The sequence below is a fragment of the Chanodichthys erythropterus genome, chromosome 12, assembly GCF_024489055.1.
Source record: "Chanodichthys erythropterus isolate Z2021 chromosome 12, ASM2448905v1, whole genome shotgun sequence".
Lineage (NCBI taxonomy): Eukaryota > Metazoa > Chordata > Actinopteri > Cypriniformes > Xenocyprididae > Chanodichthys > Chanodichthys erythropterus.
Genome location: NC_090232.1, coordinates 34,428,064 through 34,440,527, shown reverse-complemented (window position 1 = coordinate 34,440,527; position 12,464 = coordinate 34,428,064).

Sequence of the window (12,464 nt, the reverse complement as noted above, 5' to 3'; positions counted from 1 at the left end):
CTTAGCATGCTAACCAGTTGTCATTCTCTTTAATGTGGCTCTTCAGTTATCAAGTTAACCATGAGCTTCATTAGCATTAAGTTAGCTTAGCATGCTAATATGGATAGCATGCTAAGTAATGCTTTTTTTGTGAATTCTTTGTTAGACTAAAAGGTTTCTTCCACAGTCTGTTAAATGTGCATCCTCAAGTAGCTCAATGTGTAAAGCCAGTTATCTGAAGAGCCCTGTATCTGAAGTTAGTGGGTTCGAATCCCAGGTGGAGCGGTTTTATAAAATAGTGTGTTTTGATTCCTTTACTGCCTCTTGGATTAGAAATAAATGCGTTTTGTTTCATGCTGTGTTCATTTTCATCTAAGCTTATGTACATTCTGAGTTCATTTTCGCCCGTAATTCTGAACCAGCTGTTTCATGTTTGTTCATTTTCTGCTGTTTTTCCTCTTCCTGCTCTGTATTGCACTACAGCATGATGAGCTTTATAAGAATTCTTCATTTTGAGTTCATTTTCACATGAACTAATAAACTTCGGCAGGTGTGGAAACATTCACTTGCACAGTGGTGCAATGAGATGAGAAATGGACCTTGGACCCGGAGGTCGTGGATTCGAATCTTGTGTGGGGTTCCTTTATACAATTGTGTGTAATGAGTCATTTTGATACCTTTTTTATCCAAATAAGGATTGTGCTAATCTTTATTCCTCTTCAATGAGATACAAGTATTTTAGTTCATTCCGTGTTCGTTCTCTGAACTTCTATTGATTTTCATTTCATTTCCACCTGTCCTTCTGAACCAGATGTTTTGCATGTACATTCAATTTCTGCTGTTTTTGCTCTTCCTGCTCCGTATTGCGCTACTGCCCCTACTGGGGCTTGGCCCCGAATTGCTGCTTGCAGCTATATTTATTAATTTGTTATTTTTCTCTATAATGAGATGTTGGGTTTAGTGCATTCTGGATTGGTTAACAAATCAAAGATACAGGCTCCCACTGATAAATTAATTCAACAAAGGTAACCTCTTTTGCTACTTGTTTTTAATGGTTTAAATGTGTGCTCTACATGTTTGACCACTTATGAACTATCAGCCTACTACATGTTGTGTACGTGACTAATGTGCCCTACCATCACCAATAAATAAATTACTATTAGAGCACAAAATTGTTTACAAGAGAACAAATTTCTTTATTGATCTAGTCACGTAATTTTGCTCTCAGAATACACCAGATTTATGCATTTAAATTTAAAATGTACAAAATTTTCCTCCGTGGGGCATGCCCCTGGACCCCCCCTAGAGGAACCGATATCCACCAACCACAGTCTCACAAAATGTCGGAAACACTGCAATCCGTTCCCAAAAGTCATTAGAAATTAGCAATTAAAGGCTTATATATATATATATATATATATATATATATATATATATATATATATATATATATATATATATATGTCACAGTTTCAGGGTGTGACACCGGCTCTTTCTGTTGTCTGTCTTGTCCTGTCATTTTTCGGCAGCTTGTGATTGGAGTATCAGCGCTACGGTACTTAATCACGAGCTGATTTCCCACACCTGTCGCTCGTTCCCTCTACCCTTTATATGTCCAGCTGTGTCTACCCCTTGTTGTCAGTTGATCACTTCATGTCGCGTGGATGTTTCATGTCTGCATTGTGCTTCTGTTCTGTGTCTCACCTGTTTTAATCTTGTGTTCAGGAATCTTAGACGGGAACCTGCTTTCTCGGTGGTCTCTCCAGCCACTGTCTGCTGTGTGTGCACAGTTTATACGAGAGCCACCAAACAGTTTCCTCAAACTGTCACCTGTTTATTTTGACTGTCTTTTGTGTATCAGGCTTAATCCTGAATTACGGTCCATCGAGTGGCGGCTTTAATTGATTCTGGGGCGGAGGGTGATTTTATGGATATTGGACTGGCTGAGCACTTGAGCATTTCACATTCTCTCTTGGCTGAGCCAATTTCAGCCAGAACACTTTGTGACACCCCCCTCACAAGAATTACCCATTCCACAGGGCTTGTTAGCCTCACCATTTCTGGGAATCATGCTGAGGAGATTCGTTTCCTATTGATTCATTCCCCTTCTGCTCCAGTGGTTTTGGGGCACACTGGTTAAGCACAACCCACACATCGACTGGGCTCTTAATTCCATATTGGCATGGAGCCCATTCTGTTTGTCTCAGTGTTTGGTGTCTGCTTCTTCTCCTTTAATGTCTGTTTCTGTGTTACAGGAGGAACCGGTGAGCCTGGCGGATGTACCAGAGGCTTACCATGATTTGAGAGCGGTGTTCAGTAAATCCCGAGCTTCATCTCTTCCTCCGCACCGCCCGTATGACTGTGCGATAGAATTATTACCTGGCACTTCTCCACCCAAGGGGCGCCTTTATTCGCTCTCCGGTCCTGAGAGGGAGGCCATGGAGAGATACATCAGCGATTATCTATTAGCCGGTATAATACGTCCTTCTTCCTCTCCGGCCGGGGTGGGGTTCTTCTTCGTGGGGAAGAAAGATGGTTCTTTGCGATTATCGGGGGCTGAATGACATCACGGTAAAGAATAGCCACCCTTTGCCATTGATGTCTTCAGCATTCGAACTCTTGCAGGGAGCAACTATCTTTACGAAGTTGGACTTACGCAATGCTTACCACCTAGTTCGGATTAGGAAGGGGGACGAGTGGAAGACCGCTTTTAATACCAATAGAGGTCACTTTGAATATTTGGTCATGCCCTTGGGACTCTCAAACTCCCCAGCGGTCTTGCAGGCCCTCGTCAATGACGTGCTCAGAGACATGGTCGACCGGTTTGTATTTGTTTACCTCGACGACATCCTGATCTTCTCCCAGAACGAGCGCGACCATGTTCAGCACGTCAGGCGAGTGTTACAGCGGCTACTCGAGAATCGTTTATTCGCTAAGGTGGAGAAGTGCGAGTTTCACGCACGGTCGGTTCCGTTCCTGGGTTTCGTTCTGTCGCCTAAAGGCATCCGGATGGATCCTGGGAAGGTAAAGGCAGTTGCTGATTGGCCTACCCCAGAGAATCGTAAGGCGGTCCTGCGATTTCTGGGGTTTGCCAATTTTTACCGACGATTCATTCGGAACTTTAGCCAGGTAGCCCTACCACTGACGAATCTCACTTCCACATGAATTTGTTTCTGTTGGTCAACGCAGGCTCAAAAGGCGTTTGAAAAACTAAAGAGCCGCTTTGTTTCGGCCCCAATTCTCACTAACCCTGACCCGTCTCATCAATTCATTGTGGAGGGGGATGCGCCAGAGGTAGGAGTGGGAGCAATTTTGTCTCAGAAGTCAACTTCGGACGACAGAGTACACCCATGCGCATTCTTTTCTCATCGTCTTACTCTTTTGTACAATTATGACATGGGGAATAGAGAGTTACTGGCTGTTTAGTTGGCATTGGAGGAGTGGCGTCACTGGTTAGAGGGCGCGGGGGTTCCATTCTTAGTTTGGACCGACCACAAGAACTTAGAATATATTCGATCCGCGAAGAGGCTAAATTCTCGGCAGGCTCGCTGAGCATTATTCTTCGGCCGATTTAGGTTTAACATCTCCTATCGACCCGGTAGTAAGAACGGTAAGCCCGATGCGCTCTCACAGATTTTTGAGGCTGAGGCTAGTCCCACTTCCCCGGTAACCATCATGGCCCCCAGCCAGGTGGTCGCGGCGGTTACTTGGGGAGTGGAGTCTAGAGTCTGTGAGGCGTTACACAATGTTACGATTCCCGCGGGGTGCCCAGTGGGTCTGCTGTTCGTGCCGGAGTCGGTCCGAACTGCCATTCTTCAGTGGGGTCACTCATCCAGTCTAGCTTGCCACCCGGGAGTGTCTCGAACATGTGCGTTAATCAAGCAGTGGTTCTGGTGGCCCTCGCTGGCGCAGGATACTCGGGAGTTCGTATTGGCCTGTCCGGCGTGTGCGGTGGGTAAGGGCTCTAATCGACCTTCGGCAGGGCTACTCCGACCGCTGTCAATCCCTTCGAGACCCTGGTCACATATAGCCATGGACTTTGTCACAGGTCTACCCCCCTCTAGTGGCAATACCGTGGTTCTTACCGTGGTGGACAGGTTCTCGAAGGCGGTTCATTTTATTCCCCTCCCCAAATTACCTTCAGTGAGGGAGACAGCGGTCATTGTCTTAGATCACGTTTTTCGCATTCATGGCCTCCCGTTAGACGTGGTTTCTGACAGGGGTCCCCAGTTTGTATCAAGGTTTTGGACAGAATTCTGTCGACAGCTAGGGGCGATGGCGAGCCTATCCTCCGGTTATCACCCGCAGACGAATGGTCAGGCCGAGCGAGCCAACCAGGACTTAGAGAGAGTCCTGCGCTGTGTGGCGTCGGCAGAGCCGTCAACTTGGAGTTCCAGGTTAACCATGGTCGAGTATGCTCATAACTCACTCCCGGTCTCATCTATGGGATTATCACCCTTCCAGTGCTGTTTAGGCTACCAGCCTCCATTATTTCCCTCCCAAGAATCTGACGCCATTGTTCCGTCCGCGCATTCGTTCATTCAGAGGTGCCTTCGTACGTGGAGGCTCGCCAGAGAAACCCTTTCCCGGACTGGTGAGAGGAACAAGGCGTCGGCGGACCGTCACCGCTCTAAGCCCCCGCTTTATGTGTGTGGTCAAAAGGTTTGGCTGTCTGCCCAGGACATTCCCCTCAAACTTCCCACACGTAAACTGGGACCCAAATTCATTGGACCGTACATCATAACCAAGGTGCTTAACCCGGTGACAGTCCGACTTAAATTACCCCCCCAATTTAAGAAAATTCATCCGGTGTTTCATGTTTCCAAAATCAAACCCGTTATTCGCTCCCCACTTCAGCCCCAGACCTCTGCTCCGCCACCCCCCAGACTCATCGAGGGGTTGCCTGCCTACATGGTACGGCGACTTCTTGATGTGAGGAGGAGGGGCAGAGGTCATCAATATCTGGTAGACTGGGAGGGTTATGGTCCGGAGGAGAGATGCTGGATTCCGGCTCGGGACGTGCTGGACCGCTCTCTTATTGACCAATTCCATCGGCATCATGGTGAGTCCTCTGGGGATGCCAGGAGGCGTCCCTGAGGGGGGGGGGGTTCTGTCACAGTTTCAGGGTGTGACACCGGCTCTTTCTGTTGTCTGTCTTGTCCTGTCATTTTTCGGATTTCCCACACCTGTCGCTCGTTCCCTCTACCCTTTATATGTCCAGCTGTGTCTACCCCTTGTTGTCAGTTGATCACTTCATGTCTGCATTGTGTTTCTGTTCTGTGTCTCACCTGTTTTAATCTTGTGTTCAGGAATCTTATACAGGAACCTGCTTTCTCGGTGGTCTCTCCAGCCACTGTCTGCTGTGTGTGCACAGTTTATACGAGAGCCACCAAACAGTTTCCTCAAACTGTCACCTGTTTATTTTGACTGTCTTTTGTGTATCAGGCTTAATCCTGAATAAACATTTTGTTCACCGCAACTTGAGTCCTCCCTTCATCCACCTCACGACAATATATATATAAATCCCAGGAATCCCAGACTGGTAAATTTCGATGGATTGATGGTTCCTACTGGGATTATGAAAAATGGGTCCCTGGTGAGCCCAACTACAACACCACTAAGGAGGAATGTGTGGAGATGAACTGGAAAGTTATGGGAACTGGTGAAAAAAAACGAATGGGTTACATTCAGTTTTAACTAAATGTTTAGCTGAAAGATTTATTATAGTGATACTGAGGTTGTGAGTTTGTAAACAAGCTCTTTTCTCTTCCTGGACGTCAAATGAGTCTAAATTCAAGGTACTTTTAATTAGAAAGCGAGATGGTTAATTCAGACAGAATCCCTACAGAAAAAAAGGACAAATTTAAGAGTTAACGATCAGTTAACATGTATTTTTATTTTATGTTTATAACATAACATATATTTGAGGGGGGTTTTTTGTAAGACAATGTTGAATGTACAATAATCTCTTCATTTCACTGTACCTCACATTTTCAGAGGATGAAAAGTGGAATGACGAGTCTTGTTTTGTCAAGAAAAACTACTTCTGTGCCTTCAAACTAAATGCCGTCTAGGAAATAGACCTGCAGTAGATGGAGCAGTTTCATCATAGGAGTATCATCTTATGAAAATTATTTTCTCTGCATCAACAAAAAAAAAATAAAAACAATAACTTTAAATGATAATAAATAACTTTTGCAATCAAAATGACCAGTTGATTTTTTGCCTGATTAATGAAATCAGTAGGACTAATGCTTCATGCATCATAATGCTTTTACGTTCTACAAGCATTTTATCATGAGGCTGCATTTGTTTCAAGTGGTTTTAATGTGTGATAAAGACTGATGAATAACTGAGAATGTGATGTGAGAGAAATAGGTGGGGTAGTGAAAATGCAAGCGATACAAAGTGATATACAGTAACTGACAAATATATATTGTGCTAAAGGTGAAGTTAATAGAAAAAAAACTTCTGAGCCTTTCATGAAATGGAGTCTTGAGTCTTGAGAGTATGTCTAATGCAGTGAATTTGATGGCAACACCCAAATGTTTAAGAAATTACAAATAATGAATGTAATTATTTTGCAAATGTATCAAGCAATTTGATGAACTGAATTCCTATCCATCTCAAATGAGTCGTGGTGTTTTTATGGTCGGATGACGAAGCCATTCAGACTCTGAGCTGCAGCAACGTTGGCTGGCAGTGCCAAGTGAAGGTGAGAGATCACAACTGTATCAGTATCAAGATCTAGTGGTTTTATTGTCTAGTGTGTGTGAGTGTGTAGCCTTTCAGATGCTTGTCATTTACCAGACAAATGTACTGTCTACAAAAATAAGCAAGCACAAGGCCAACATGGGATAGAAGTGAAATATTTCAGCAGAAGAGTCATGGACATGTGTAGAATAAGTTGCAATATTATGTCTTGTTTGGTTTGAACCATTAATGCAAAACAACTTTTGTCAAAAGATTGCAATGAGAAGAGTGCAGAGGGAATGATAACCTTAGCAAGACTTTAGCAAGCCTTGGAGGAAATAATACAAGTAATTGTGTTCAAATTGAGACTTTTATTCTATCTTGTCATTTGTTGCATTATGGTTATCCATTGACATTTGTATGCATATTGTAACGAAGCAGGACTGAGGCAGAGATTCATTTGCAGCTTTTATTAAATTGAGAGTGGTCGTACAGGTAGGGTCAAACAGGAGCAAACAGGAACAGCAAGGGACAGGCAGAATCGTGGTCAGGAAACAAGCAATGATCAGGACAGGCAGATATCACTCACAGGTCGGTATACAAAGCAAGGGTCAGGACAGGCAGCAATGGGTCAATAAACAGGAAACAGGCAGGATCAGTAACAATAAACAGGCAGACAATAAACACAGGGAAATGCTCGGAAATGATACACTGGGTAATCAAGACTTCGCGATCGGATGGTGTGAATGAGAGTTCTTTTATAGTCCAGGTAACAACTGCAGCTGGGTGTGGTGATTAGTGAGGAGTGTGTGCATGGCTGTATGTGGCGACAGGTGATTGGTGTGGAGTGAACATGTGACTGGCAGGGAGGATTGTGGGAAGTGAAGTCCGGGAACTGACAGGAGCAGACCGTGATCATGACACATATGTCAGTCTGTATGCATATCTCTGCAAACTGTAAAAATGGAAAAAGGTACTGATAATATTCTGTCAGGACATTTCCTTTAATCCTAAAACAACATAATGTGTAATTCAAAATACAGGTACAAAAACTGAAAATTATAATGGAAATTTCCCACATATTAACACAGTATTGTGCCCCTATTTTGAGCCGACTTCTGCATCTCTTGATTGTGCTAGTTTTAAATTAATCATTATAGTTTACATAACAGATAATACTAATATTGTAAAGGATTAACTGTCACGAATACGACCTCTGTGGCTCCCTCTGATCGCCACCTGAGGGCACCATCTCCTGAATACTAACCATCCCCGGACTACATTACCCACATTCCTTTGCTCTCCTGATTAGCTCACCACCTGATCCATATCTTCCTGGACTATAAAGGACTCAGACATCCACTGCCAGTCGCGAAGTCTTGTTCTGCCCCGGCCAACAATTCTGAGCGTTATTTCCCTGTGTTAGTTTCTCTTGTGTATGACCCTGGACTGTTCTGATTGTTCTTGTTCTGCCCGCTGCCTGCCTCGTGTACTGTTTGCCTGTCTACTGGATTATCCTGCTCTGTCTGCCGCCAGCCCTGACCTTCTGCCTGTCCCCGATTCTGAGTTTGTCTTGCCTCTTATACTGCCTCTGCCATTGTTTGACCCCTGCCTGTACGACTACGATTTCCTAATAAAGCTGCACATGGATTATTCCGAGTCTGCCTCGTTACAGAAGACTTCGCCAGACCAAGATCCAGCGGCTTTACAGCGTCTGTCGACTGAGCTTTCTACTCAGGCAAGTGTTTTAGCTGTTCACCAACAGCAACTTACTCGTCTCACCTCGATCACAGAGGAGCTTGTCAAGACCCTACAGAGCATGCGCTCCACGCCGGCTGACGCCAATCCGCCATCAACCACGCCACCCACGGCACCTGTCACACCTGTCGCTTCCACTAGTAGCCCCCGCCTAGCCTTCCCGGAGAAGTACGACGGCTCACCTGCTCGATGCAAAGGTTTCCTGCTACAATGCTCTCTGTTCCTGTCTCAACAACCGGCTCTGTATGCCACTGATGTGAGTCGCATAGCTTTCGTGTGTTCCTTACTCACCGGGAGGGCATTGGAATGGGCCACCACGGTGTGGCAAAACGGCCAATCTTCGTTCACATCATTAGAGGAATTCCTACGACACTTCCGCGAGGTGTTTGAGCACGCTGAGGGCGGCAAGGAGGCTGGTGAGTTGCTTTTGGCTCTTCGTCAGGGCAGACAAACTGCGGCGGATTATGCCCTGTCATTTCGCACACTCGCGGCACAGACTTCATGGGTTGATGACACCCTTAAACTGCTCTTTCGTAAGGGATTAAATACTGAGTTGCAGTCGGAGCTGGCATGCCGTGATGAGGACGCTCTCTCAACAGTTACATTGAACTGGCTATCCGTGTTGATAATCTGATCCGGTCACGCCGACCAGCCCGTTATACACCAACCACATCCATGCCTCTACTCACACCTGCCGCGGCGGAGGCTGAACCCATGCAGATCGGCTCTACTCACCTGTCTTCTGAGGAGCGTGAGAGGCGGATTCAACAACGGCTGTGCCTCTACTGCGGTCAGCCTGGCCACATGAGATCCTCGTGCCCCACTCGTCCTCCCAGTCGCACTTCATCTACGGTGAGTTCCTCTCCTGCCTCACCTAATATTGAAATTCCGGCTGAATTGATGTATAAAGATGAATCCATGCACACGCTTGCCATGATCGATTCTGGGGCCGCAGGCAATTTCATGGACCGCAACTTTGCCAAGTCTAAAAACATTCCTCTAATTCCTTGTAATTCGGTGTTGTCAGTGGCAGCGTTAGACGGACGCCCCCTGGGGACTGGACAGGTGAAGTTCACCTCCGATGACATCATCCTGCAGGTCGGTTCACTTCATAGAGAGACATTACGTTTCTTCATCATCGACTCCCCACAAAATCCTATCATCCTCGGATTACCCTGGCTGCGCAGACACAACCCACAGATCTCCTGGGCTGAAAATCAGATAACTCACTGGTCCGAGGAATGCCATAAGACCTGTATCCAGTCCCCCACTCGTCCACACACTGACAAATCTTCATTTATCTGTGACCAACTACCCAGTGACTATACCGATCTCTCAGTTGCATTCAGCAAGAGCCAGGCAGCCCAACTACCACCCCATCGTCCCAGTGACTGTGCCATCGATCTCCTTCCAGGTTCCATACCACCAAGGGGCCGCATCTTCCCACTGTCACAGCCTGAATCGGAAGCTATGCAGCGCTACATCGAGGAGGAACTGGCAAAGGGCTTCATTCGTCCATCAACCTCTCCCGCATCCGCTGGGTTCTTTTTGTTAAGAAGAAGGACGGGGGCTTAAGGCCCTGTATTGACTACCGGGGTCTCAACGAAATAACAGTGAAATTCCGCTATCCCTTACCTCTGGTCCCCGCAGCCCTAGAACAACTACGATCAGCCCGCTTCTTCACTAAATTAGACCTCCGGAGTGCCTATAATCTCATCCGCATCCGGGAGGGGGATGAGTGGAAGACGGCTTTCTCAACCACCACTGGGCACTACGAATATCAGGTCATGCCGTTCGGCCTGGTCAACAGTCCGTCCGTTTTTCAAGCATTCATAAATGATGTATTCCGGGACATGCTCAACAAGTGGGTCATCGTATACATTGATGATATCCTGGTCTACTCCAACACCCTCACTGAACACATCCAGCAGGTCCGCGCCGTCCTCCAACGACTCATTGATCATCATCTATACGCTAAGCTTGAAAAATGTGAGTTCCATCAGACTTCCACTTCATTTCTGGGTTACATCATCAGCGCGGACGGGGTGGCCATGGATGATCAGAAGGTTAAAGCAGTAGTGAGATGGCCACTGCCGGCTAACATTAAGGAGCTCCAACGTTTCCTGGGGTTCGCTAATTTCTATCGGCGTTTCATCAGAAACTTCAGTCTGGTCGCTGCCCCACTCACTTCGATGTTGAAGAAGGGAACTTCAAGACTCGTCTGGTCCAGTTTCGCTTCCGAAGCTTTTCTGAACTTGAAACAGTTATTCACCACAGCTCCCATTCTCCACCATCCTGACCCCGAACGCGAGTTTATTGTAGAGGTAGATGCCTCCAACACAGGCATTGGGGCTATACTCTCCCAGCGGCATGGCAATCCTCCCAAGATGTTTCCTTGCGCCTTTTACTCACGCAAACTCACCCCTGCTGAGCAAAATTATGATGTGGGAGATCGGGAACTTCTGGCAATCAAGGCTGCCCTGGAACAATGGCGACATTGGCTGGAGGGAAGTAAGCACCCATTCACAGTACTGACCGACCACCGCAATTTGGAATACCTGCGAGCCGCCAAACGTCTTAACCATCGCCAAGCTCGGTGGGCGTTGTTCTTTACACGCTTCGTGTTCACTGTGACTTACCGCCCTGGATCCAAGAATGCCAAAGCTGATGCTCTATCACGCCAGTTCGAATCTTCTCTTTCACCACCCACCAAGGAACCCATTCTCCCTTCGTCCATCGTCCTGGCACCTATACAATGGGACATCATGACCGAGATTAACAACGCTCAAATCACAGATCCGCCACCAGCTGAATGTCCTGCGTCACTCACCTATGTACCTGCACCTCTGCGTCAGCGAGTCCTACACATGATACACACCTCACCCAGCGCTGGCCATCCCGGCATCACCGCCACTGCCCAACTGGTTAGTAACCGTTTCTGGTGGCCTTCTCTGCAATCAGATGCCATTCAGTACATTCAGAACTGTGACATATGTCAAACCACCAAATCACCCCGACAACTGCCTGCCGGTCTTCTTCAGCCACTGCCCATACCACAACGCCCATGGTCACATATCACCATAGACTTTGTCACGGACTTACCTAACTCTCAGGGTTTCACCGCCATCCTCACTGTAGTGGATCGCTTCTCAAAGGCCTGTCGGTTCATTCCTCTGCCTAAATTACCATCCGCCCTAGAGACCGCTGAACATCTGTGCAACCAAGTATTCCGGTTCTATGGTCTCCCGGAGGACATTGTTTCTGATAGAGGACCCCAGTTCACTTCACGCCTGTGGGCAACCTTCTTCCAGAGGTTGAATGTCAACATCAGCCTTACTTCGGGCTATCATCCAGAGGCCAATGGCCAGGCAGAGAGAATGAACCAGGGCTCATCCGTTACCTCCGCTCTTACTGTCACCAGAATCAGACCGATTGGAGTCGGTATCTGTTCTGGGCCGAATATGCTCAGAACTCGCTCCTGAAACCAGCTACGGGTCTCACACCCTTCAAATGTATCCTGGGATACCAGCCACCTCTGTTCCCTTGGTCAGGCGAACCCACCGATCTCCCCGCTGTGGACAGCTGGCTCCGCAGGTGAGGCAGTCTGGAATGAGGCTCACGTTCACCTTCAAAGAGCAGTCAGACGTCAGAAAGAACAAGCTGACCGAACTCGCCGTCCAGCCCCTGGGTATCGTCCTGGCCAGTGGGTCTGGCTTTCCACCCGTAACCTTCGTCTTCAACTTCCCTGCAGAAAGCTCAACCCTAGGTACGTGGGTCCATTCAAAATCATTCGCCAGATCACTCCAGTCTCCTTCCGTTTAGATTTACCTCCTGAATACCGTATCTCACCCACTTTCCATGTCTCTCTGCTTAAGCCCGCAGGTGGTCCGAGAGGAGGGGAGAACCTAGAGGGTCGGTGATCAGAGACCTCCTCCCCTCATCATCGAAGGCGAGGAGGCTTACCAGGTCCACGAACTGCTGGATTCCAGGCGCCGGGGCCGCTTGCTGCAGTATCTAGTCGACTGGGAGGGGTT